Source organism: Carassius gibelio, chromosome A3, assembly GCF_023724105.1.
Source record: "Carassius gibelio isolate Cgi1373 ecotype wild population from Czech Republic chromosome A3, carGib1.2-hapl.c, whole genome shotgun sequence".
Taxonomy (NCBI): Eukaryota; Metazoa; Chordata; class Actinopteri; order Cypriniformes; family Cyprinidae; genus Carassius; species Carassius gibelio.
In genome coordinates, this window is record NC_068373.1 from 11,511,917 (window position 1) to 11,522,314 (window position 10,398).

Below are 10,398 nucleotides of genomic sequence, written 5' to 3' on the forward strand. Positions count from 1 at the left end.
GGCCACTCGAACAGCATCGAGCACCTCCTCGGGAACAGCCTCGGGCACCGCCTCGGGCACCGCCTCGGGAACAACATCGGGCACCGCCTCGGGAACTGCATCGGGCACCGCCTCGGGAACTGCATCGGGCACCGCCTCGGGAACAGCATCGGGCACCGCCAGGGCGGAGCGGACGACCACCACGTCCTCATGGTCACCGCCAGAGTCGCCCAGGGTGGAGCGGACGACCACCATGTCCTCGTGGTCACCGCCAGAGTCCCCCAGGGCGGAGCGGACGACCACCACGTCCTTGTGGTCACCGCCAGAGTCCCCCAGGGCGGAGCAGAAGACCGCCACGGCCTTGTGGTCACCGCCTCGGGAACTGCATCGGGCACCGCCTCGGGAACTGCATCGGGCACCGCCTCGGGAACTGCATCGGGCACCTCCTCGGGAACAGCCTCGGGAACTGCATCGAGCACCGCCTCGGGAACTGCATCGGGCACCGCCTCGGGAACAGCATCGGGCGCCGCCTCGGGAACAGCATCGGGCGCCGCCTCGGGAACAGCATCGGGCGCCGCCTCGGGAACAGCATCGGGCGCCGCCTCGGGAACAGCATCGGACACCTCCTCGGGAACAGCCTCGGGAACTGCATCGGGCACCGCCTCGGGAACTGCATCGGGCACCGCCTCGGGAACTGCATCGGGCACCGCCTCGGGAACTGCATCGGGCACCGCCTCGGGAACTGCATCGAGCACCTCCTCGGGAACAGCCTCGGGAACTGCATCGAGCACCGCCTCGGGAACTGCATCGGGCACCGCCTCGGGAACAGTCTCGGCCACAGCATCGGGCACCGCCTCGGGAACAGCCTCGGCCTCGGGAACAGCATCGGGCACCTCCTCGGGAACAGCATCGGGCACCGCCTCGGGAACAGCCTCGGGAACTGCATCGAGCACCGCCTCGGGAACTGCATCGGGCACCGCCTCGGGAACAGCATCGGGCACCGCCTCGGGAACTGCATCGGGCACCGCCTCGGGAACAGCATCGGGCACCTCCTCGGGCACCGCCTCGGGAACTGCATCGGGCACCGCCTCGGGAACAGCCTCGGGAACTGCATCGAGCACCGCCTCGGGAACTGCATCGGGCACCGCCTCGGGAACTGCATCGGGCACCGCCTCGGGAACAGCATCGGGCACCTCCTCGGGAACAGCCTCGGGAACTGCATCGAGCACCGCCTCGGGAACTGCATCGGGCACCGCCTCGGGAACTGCATCGGGCACCGCCTCGGGAACAGCATCGGGCACCGCCTCGGGAACAGCATCGAGCACCGCCTCGGGAACAGCATCGGGCACCGCCTCGGGAACAGCATCGGGCACCTCCTCGGGAACAGCCTCGGGCACCGCATCGGGCACCGCCTCGGGAACTGCATCGGGCACCGCCTCGGGAACTGCATCGGGCACCGCCTCGGGAACTGCATCGGGCACCGCCTCGGGAACTGCATCGGGCACCGCCTCGGGAACAGCATCGGGCACCTCCTCGGGCACCGCCTCGGGAACTGCATCGGGCACCGAGGCGGTGCCCGATGTTGTTCCCGAACAGCACCGCCTCGGTCTCCGGAACAGCAGCGGGCACCGCATCGGGAACAGCCTCAGCCACCGCCTCCGGAACAGCAGCGGGCACCGCATCGGGAATGGCCTCATGGATGGCAGCGGCCCGCTCGGGAACGTTCTCCGGGTCCTGAGGAACAGTAGCTGCCTGTCTCCTCCTCCGCCCTCTACGATGGAGAATCGGTGTCGTTGAGTCGGCCATCTTGTGCTGTGGTGCTGGGCTGGCGGCCATCTTGGGCTGTGGCGCTAGGCTGGCGGCCATCTTGGGCTTTGGCGCTAGGCTGGCGGCCATCTTGGGCTGTGGCGCTAGGCTGGCGGCCATCTTGGGCTGTGGCGCTAGGCTGGCGGCCATCTTGGGCTGTGGCGCTAGGCTGGCGGTCATCTTGTGCTGTGGGGCTGGGCTGGCGGCCATCTTGGGTTGTGGGGCTGGGCTGGCGGCCATCCTGTGCTGTGGGGTTGGGGTGGCGGCCATCTTGTGCTGTGGGGCTGAGCTGGCAGCCATTTGGTGCCGCTGCACAGGACTGGCGGCCATCTGGTACCACGGCGCTGACTCAGCCGATCTGCATCTCCCCTCTCCTCTCGGGACATCCTGGGGAAATGGCAGCCCCCATCCGAATCTCGGTTCGATGGGAGGCCACAGTGGCGATCGCTGCCGGACCTCCTCTCGACCGCTTGCTCCGGAGCGACCTCCCCTGGTCCCCCGGAACACCACTAGGCGAGAGCCCTCAAAACCATTTCGCTTGCTGGCTGATGAAGACATGGCAGCAGACATACCGCTGGATCCTTGATAGATGGAGTCCTTCTGTCACGGTAGGGTTTAGGAGAAACACAAAGAGAGGGTTGGATCCAAATGCAGGTAAGGGTTTTATTTAAACAGAAGGGTAAATACAAAATAAACAGTCATGAGAGACAAACAAAACCAAAAGAGGGAACCGGATGAAACGGGGAACTCGGAAGAACAAGAAGGTAGAGGAAGTCTTGGGGAACGAGAGCATGAGACACATAGGGTAAGGACTCCATAATGACAACAGAGAAAGACGGCTCTATATAGGGAAACTAATGACAGAGTATTGTCAACACCTGTGCGATTCTAATTGGAGTGCAATTACTGTGAAGACACAACCAGACTAGCGGAATTAAAGTGCCTATGGTGAAGTGCCTAAGGAGAAGTGAGCTCACTAGGGAACACCCAGGAAAACAAAGACTGGCAGCGTGACAATTTGTCGTAATATTTTATAATAATAATATTTTTACTGTATTTGTTATCAAATAATTACAGCCTCGGTGAGCATTAAAACAGACTTCTTTCAAAACAACTTACCAACCCCAAAATTGAACAGTAGTGTATATTTTAGCAGACTTTAATTACATCTTTCTCATTAACAAGGATTTTCTACTTTGTAGTCAGTTGAACATTCATTTAGAACATTCTCATTCTAGAGAGCATCTGACCGGATAAAAATCTGTGTAGTACAACATGAGTCATCAACATTTTTGGTTTTACTTTTAATATTACACAAGCATTTAATATAATTAGTCTTAAAGCAATCAACATAAACCCAAAAGCCACATATCTGAACTTTAGTGGATAACAAGTAGAAAATAAAAGTGATACTGACTGTGGGGAAACAGTACTACAGAATACTGGACCTACGGATCAGTGTTCAGAGAAGACTAACAATAAATAATGTGTCCGCTTGTTCAAGTAATGACGATGCAGGGTCTTTTTTGAGCAAGCATTACAACAGTGTTCATGACAACACTGTCACAGCTACAAGTGGGCACTATACGAGCCCATCAGCCCACCGCCGCTGGGTCGCACAGCCCCGACCGCTCTCTCAGATATGAAATATATTACTGTTCATCCATCAGCGGCCTGTCATAAAACCACTCATAGCTCTGATAAAGGGACGCCATAATGTGGCTTTAAAAACCTTGGACACAGACAGCTTTTACTAAAGTCTATCTCTATCTTCTTGTTCTCATTCGCATGCACACATTGTGTTCTTGTTTCTTTTTTCCCTCTCTCGCGGAGTCATATCTCACTTCTGCTCTGGCACACTTCAACACCATGACACTTAGCGATCGCCTCTAGTCTAGCGTCCTCACCCTGTGTGATTACAACTCGTTCGAGCGAAATGCTTCATGTACGCATTCTGATCTATAGCTGCTGGCCTCAAATCCTATTCTTAAACCTTTAATGAGGAAAGCAAAACCATTTCAAGATCAACAGCGTCAGGCGAATTCTGCAAACGCTGCACTGATACTAAGAAAGGACTCCAGCAATGTTATGGCCATGGCAGTGTCCCCGCTCTCCCCTCCTGTGACCTCTGACATTACTAACCACCCTTAACAACAGCTATTCTGCTCTTACTGATTATGTGAAATCATAATCATTTAGCCTCTGTTTGATGTGACAGACCCATGCAGCAATTCTACAGTATCATTCTCTTTGGAAACACAACACTGATTAAGCATCAAGCACACATCAAAACATATGCATCTTTGCTTTTAACAGTATACTCAAAAACAATTGGATTTACCTTTCTGAGAATTGACTCAGAAATTTGTTAACGATAATTACAAAGAAACAGCAAATAACACATTGAATTAAACCTAATGATATAGAATTTTCTTGTAAACATACTCCAACAATCTTTATTTACAATTGTTAATATTTTTTTTTTATGTAGCTCTAATAACTTCTAAATGTCCACATTTGGTTGTAATTTCACCTAATCAAAGTTTACAAAGTAATGAAAAAATCACTGACCAACTTTACATCTTATAAATTTTCATCTTTATCTTAATATGTCTATTTTTCTATTTTTATTTTTCAGGATTTTTCAATGAATCTTATACAGGGTTTAGTTGTGTTTATCGCATCACACAACAGAATAAAATAATAAAAGATTAATAGTCTTCTCCTCATGACTTCCAAACACACGACTTCTCACAAGATTTCTCCTGGTCTCTTCAGACCTGTTATCAGGGTTTGGTACTCAAATGTTTCAATGGCTTATCATTTTGATAAACCCGTCGGGACTGTATTTCTCAGATTTCAGGGCTAGTGGCCAAGCAAGCTTGAACTAACTAAACTCTGAGGCTAAACTCTACTGCTGTCACAAGCTTGGATCACTTTACATCCAATAGTGCTGTCTAGCGCAACCCAGTTTTATTTTCCAATGCCGAAAAGTATAAAACATCTCAATCATATGGTCATCACGCAATCACAGATAACGGCAAACACGTAGAAACACACACACACACAATCAGAACTACTAAAAGACCTGCAATTTATTTATTTATTATTTTAAGTTTGGGCTTGGTAAGATTTCTCATGTTTTTGAAAGAAGTCTCTTATGCTCACCATGACTGCATTTGTTTGATCAAAAATACAGTAAAACACACATATATTGGAATATTATTACAATTTAAAACAGCTGTTTTTTATCAGAATATATTTGAAAATGTAATTAATTGTTGTGATCAAAACTGAATTTTCAGCATCATTCCTCCAGTCTTCAGTGTCACATGATCTAATCGGCTGATTTGCTGCTCAAGAAACATTTATTATTATTATTATTATCAATGTTGAAAACATTTGTGCTGCTACATATTTTTCTGGATTTATTTGATGTATAGAAAGTTTAAAAGGACAACATTAGTTTGAAATATACAATCTTTTGTAACATTATATATCTCTTCACTGTCACTTTTGTTCAGTTTACAGTTTTTTTCGATTGCTCAACGACAGTGAGCACAACAGGAGCTACACGTGCAAAACTCTAACTACAGTCTACACTACCAACAGTCACCTGAGCTAAACAGTTCACATCACCTGCAAAACTCATTCCAAGCAATACAACTCTTAACTGTCACGCTGTCTGGTCTCTTGTTTCCCTGGGTGTCCACTAGTGGTCTCACTTCCCCATAGGCACCTCACCGCAGGCACTACATTTCCCACAAAGCCTTGTCCCTTAATCACAGTAATTGCACTCCTGTTAATTGCACTCAGGTGTCTTCACTTGATAGTCATTACCCTGCCTATATAATCCGGTCTGTTTCCATTTGTCTGCATGGAGTCCTTACTTTCCGTCACCAAGTTTCCTCGTGTTCCTAGTTTTCGAGTTCCTGTTCCTGTTTGATTGTTTGTTCTGTTTGGACTGATGTTTGGTTACGACTCCGGCTTGTTTTTACTCTGATTTTGGATTGCCCAATAAAATCTCACACTGCACTTGGATCTTCCGTCTCCTGTGTTCCCGTACGTGACATTGACACATGGCTCAAAACAGACTCAGTGCAGCCAAACACTACACACAACCCTCACTGAGATAACACACACTGTCACTCAGAACACACTGAGAGGAAAAACACTAGCATCAAACACCTATACAGAAAATACTCACTTTTCATCTTTACAGTTTGAAAAAATTCAGTGTCTTCATATAAAGTCATATTTTCTTCAAAGAAAAGAGTGACATTCTTTCACATGATTTATTTACATTTTTAGAACAGAACAATTCTTTAAGGTAAATTAAAATGAGCAGTTTGCTTCAATAGTCTGTAGTAATTTATGGAATTACAGTAATGATAAAAAAAAAGGTAGAAACTAAAAGTACATACTTTAGTTCGAACAAATAATTTTCAGGGCTAATCCTGAAATTGCAATCAGCAGTGTTTGAAATCTATTCTGTTTTAAATGTGTGGTCCACAGTTTTGACAGCAGTGTGTTAGCATTTGAACAAAGTGCTGTAAAATCCACAGTGTTGTGCAGGTTGTGGTTAAAGTCATGGGATAAGTCTGTAGAGTTTTGAAAACTGTGTTCAAGCATTAAAAATGCACTAGAGTTTGGTCCACATGAACTGCTGCTGTGCAGACTGTAGTTAGAGTTTTGCACATGTGACTCCAGTTGTGCCCACTGTCGTTTAGTGATCGAAAAAAACTGTAATACATCCTTGCTCTAATGCATCTTTTTTTTTTATCCCTGACCCCAAGAGTTTGAATGGTAATGTACATATTTTTAGTTTAAATAAATAAATGTGTTTGTGTGTGTGTGTGTGTGCTCTTATTTTTGTGACATATCAGGACACAACTCTGTATAATGACATGGGTATGACACAGGTATTACAAGGAGAGGGTGACTTATGAGGACATAACCCATGTCCCCATTTTTCTAAACGCTTATAAATCATACAGAATGAGTTTCTTTGAGAAAGTAAAAATGCACAAAGTTTCCTGTGAGGGTTAGGGTTAGGTTTAGGGTTGGTTTAGGGCCATAGAATATACAGTCTGTACAGTATAAAAACCATTACGCCTATGGGGTGTCCCCACTTTTCACAAAAACAAAGGTGTGTGTGTTAAAAGAAAAATATAAAACACTAGCACTTTCACAAGTGGTCTCTGTCTTTAGCCCCACTGTACCACGCTGTACATCTATGAAAACATCTCCCCGCAGAGACAACCAAACAAGATGAATGTGTCTTCAATGTCAGCACAGGCAAAAACACTGCAGACATAAGATCTGAGGCTTCCAAGTGGGAAATGTTTACCATCTCTATTAAGCAATCATGGTATACATTTCCAGCGCTGAAGGGCAGCTTAGGAAGTGATGATCTGCCTTGTGCCAGGCATGCATCTGAATTTAATCGGCAAACTAATTAAATGAGGTGAGAAACTTCATTGCCCTGAGCCCCAGTCTCAAGATGCCCATGTATCTGGATCATCTCACGGTCCACTGTCCCACACTGCTCCCATACTGAAAAAAAAAAAGATATTTTGGACATCTTTTAAATGTCAAAAAAAAAAACATCCCTAAACAATGAGTATGTTGTCAGAGCTTCCATTCCCGTTCACCACCAAGTCTGACAAACTCTTTCAGAGTCAGAGAGGAGTTCAGTCTCTTCTAGAGCAGGCGTCTCTATGAGGAGCCAGAGTTGGGACTTAAAATGAAGTTTGGGGCTGCTGACAGGTATTAATACGAGATAGAGACTCCAACTTGATCTGTATGTCTAATGAAGGCCTGTGGGTCAGGGGGCAACCTGGCCCTCCAAGATGTCTTGTTCTCTTACTCATGGCATAAGCCTGGCAAGGATGTCACAAGCTTTGGTAGGGTCTGGCAAAGAGTAGCAGGAGAGTAGTTGATGTGAACCTAGATGTTCAAGAGCATACGTTTGATCCCCTCAATTTTTTGTCAATTTTTAGAGAACCAATCTCATAATAGGATGATAACAGCTGTTACGTTGTTCAAATAAGGCATGTATAAAGAAAAAAACAACACCTAATTTAATGTGTTCACACTGATACTCCAGTGTATATACAGACATCTGTCCTTGAATGCACACACATGCACACATGTGAACTAGACCACTTGAGTTCAGGATGTCTGTAAACATAGTCCAGAGAGCTGGATGTCTCTGGAGGTGAATATCTACGCTGAGAGATAGAAGGAGAGACAGAATGTCAGCTCTAATGGCCAGATCAAAGAGAACTCCTGTCGCTAGTTATACATGAACATCCTGCAGTGACATGAAACAGTCTCAGCCAATCTTTCTGAAATTTGAATCTGAATCTCAATAACTTATCTAAGGGTAGGAATGAGACAGTTCATGTATATAAGTGTCTGGTCAGGATTGAAAACATCTTAAAGTGTCTCCACAAATAAAGCTTGGCTATAAAAGATGAATTCTGTATTCATGCACCAAGTTGCCTAGCAATGGTAAACAGCCGAGACTTAGCGTCGTGGCAACATCATCTCTGGACCGTGGTTAAATCACTGTAACATATTGTGCCCAGCTTGCTGCTTTATCCAAAGTAGGGCCATATATCAAATTACCCACAAACCCCTAAATAATACATTTCTTAATTTTTTTATCTGGTGGATATAATTTTAACTATTTCCACTTAATTAAAGTTTGAATTTTGTAACAACATAAAATTCTGTACTGTCACTTTTGATCAACTGAATAGATCCTTACTAAATAATAGTGTTAATTTCTTCAAGAAAGAAAGAAAAAAATAAAACATCTTACAGTTACATTTGAAGAATGACACTCCTGTCTCTTGCGAATCCTTATTTTATCAAGATTCATTCCAGCACAGCACAAATACCCTAAACTCTCATTGCACAAATGAAGATGTGATCATTTTACTCTGACATAAAAACCTCTGTGATACTAATCAGTCATTGACCCTGTGCTCTCTTCTAAAGTTCCTGATACAACTCAAAGAGTCAGTAAGGATGAGCTCTGAATGTCAGCGGACACATCTGCCAAAGCCACTATTTCCTCTAATCTCACCTGACTGTGCTCAGTACTTAATTCATGCCAACCTACAGCACAACCACAAACAACAAGAAGTGGACCATCGTTAGATAAGTGACATGGCACCCCACCAGAAGGGCCGTCATTTGGGGGACAACAAGGAATCTTTTTTGGGTCCCTAATGATGCAAGGGCCCGCTAAGTTCCTCTATGTCACACTGAGAGAAAAAAATTAAAATAAAAAGTACCTTCAAGGTTACAACAACTTGTTTTTCACTGTGGGCACATGCAAATCTGCAGCAAAGCATCATAAAAGATTGTATGAACAGCTAAAACTACCAATATTTGATTTTAGACTTTATCTCAGTATATCAGTGCACTTCTCTAACAAAGCTCTAACAAAACTAAATGCAAAATGTAAGTAAATGTATTTCTTCTGTGAACATCATCTTTATAAGAGAAAAACTATGCATAAAGCAAGACATAGAGAGTTGAACAAAACAGAGCAGGCATGCAGCGATCAGAGGGACTTGTTGGTGGCTACTGTGACCTCTCAGTGCAATCAGTGTCTCTGTGAATAATAATCAGTGCTTTTCCGGAAAGTATTTCGAATTCATTAATTTATAGATAAAGTAGATCATACAACCTGAGTTGTTTATTTAATATATTAACATATTTGTTTGCCTTAAAGAGAACTTATCACAACCAATAAATGTGCGCAGCAGGAGGATTTGTGTGTAAAATATGTTACAACTCCATACTATAAACAGAATATATCATAATAATCATATAATAGAAACAAATAATGGAAATATTAAAACTGACAAAGCAAAATTATGCTTATAAAGATTTCTAAAAGCAAAAAAAAAAAAAAAATAGTATCGTGACAGGTATATCTCACGTTTGGGACCAAAAAATAATAATATTCAGAAATGTTTATGTTACATAAAGTTCAAACTCCAATGCCATGTTATTCAAGACTAATAAATTCAAGAGGCTACTTGCAACCAGCTCATTATAATCTGTTGCCAGTACAAGACGACCACCAAATATCCAAAAATAGTTTTACCTTTCTCAGCCAGAAAAAAAGGTTTGTCTTGAATCTTAGGTCCCAAGGTTAGTGTTCGTCGAAACTTCTGCTGGTGTGGGAGAAGGTCCAGGCTCCGGGCAGCTGTCGCTCACGCGCGGGTGTCTTGTGTGAAACCTGAGAAACGCCTCAGGTAGCATCATCACTTCGCCTTAAACTTCTGACACTCTGCCAACTTCCCTCAACTCTTACACTCCTGGGGTATCATGAAAACGGCTACATTTCAAATATGTTGGCAATGTTCATGGGAAATGCAGTCACGTTCACTATAGCCTACCTTAACATGCTGACAGGACTGAAGAAGTTTGTAATTAGCGAACAAATAAAATAAACAACCTTCTCATAGAAGTTTGCAAATTAAAGCTTTACATTGATTTATTATTATTATTACTTAATAATCAACATCATGACCTGACATTGTATTTTACAGATCGTTTTTCTCCTTAAACAGACACACGCATCTGTTT

General features: G+C 44.7%; 1 protein-coding gene across 1 annotated transcript in view; it reads right to left on the minus strand.

Annotated features, from left to right (window-relative positions):
• The window catches only part of scn4ab (sodium channel, voltage-gated, type IV, alpha, b), a 45,434-nt gene extending 35,376 nt beyond the window's left edge, over window positions 1-10,058 (minus strand). Inside the window, exon 1 of the mRNA XM_052543569.1 lies at window positions 9,914-10,058. The gene's annotated coding sequence lies outside the window, so the exon portion shown is untranslated. The remainder of the gene's footprint in view (window positions 1-9,913) is intronic.
• Window positions 10,059-10,398: the final 340 nt, after the last annotated feature.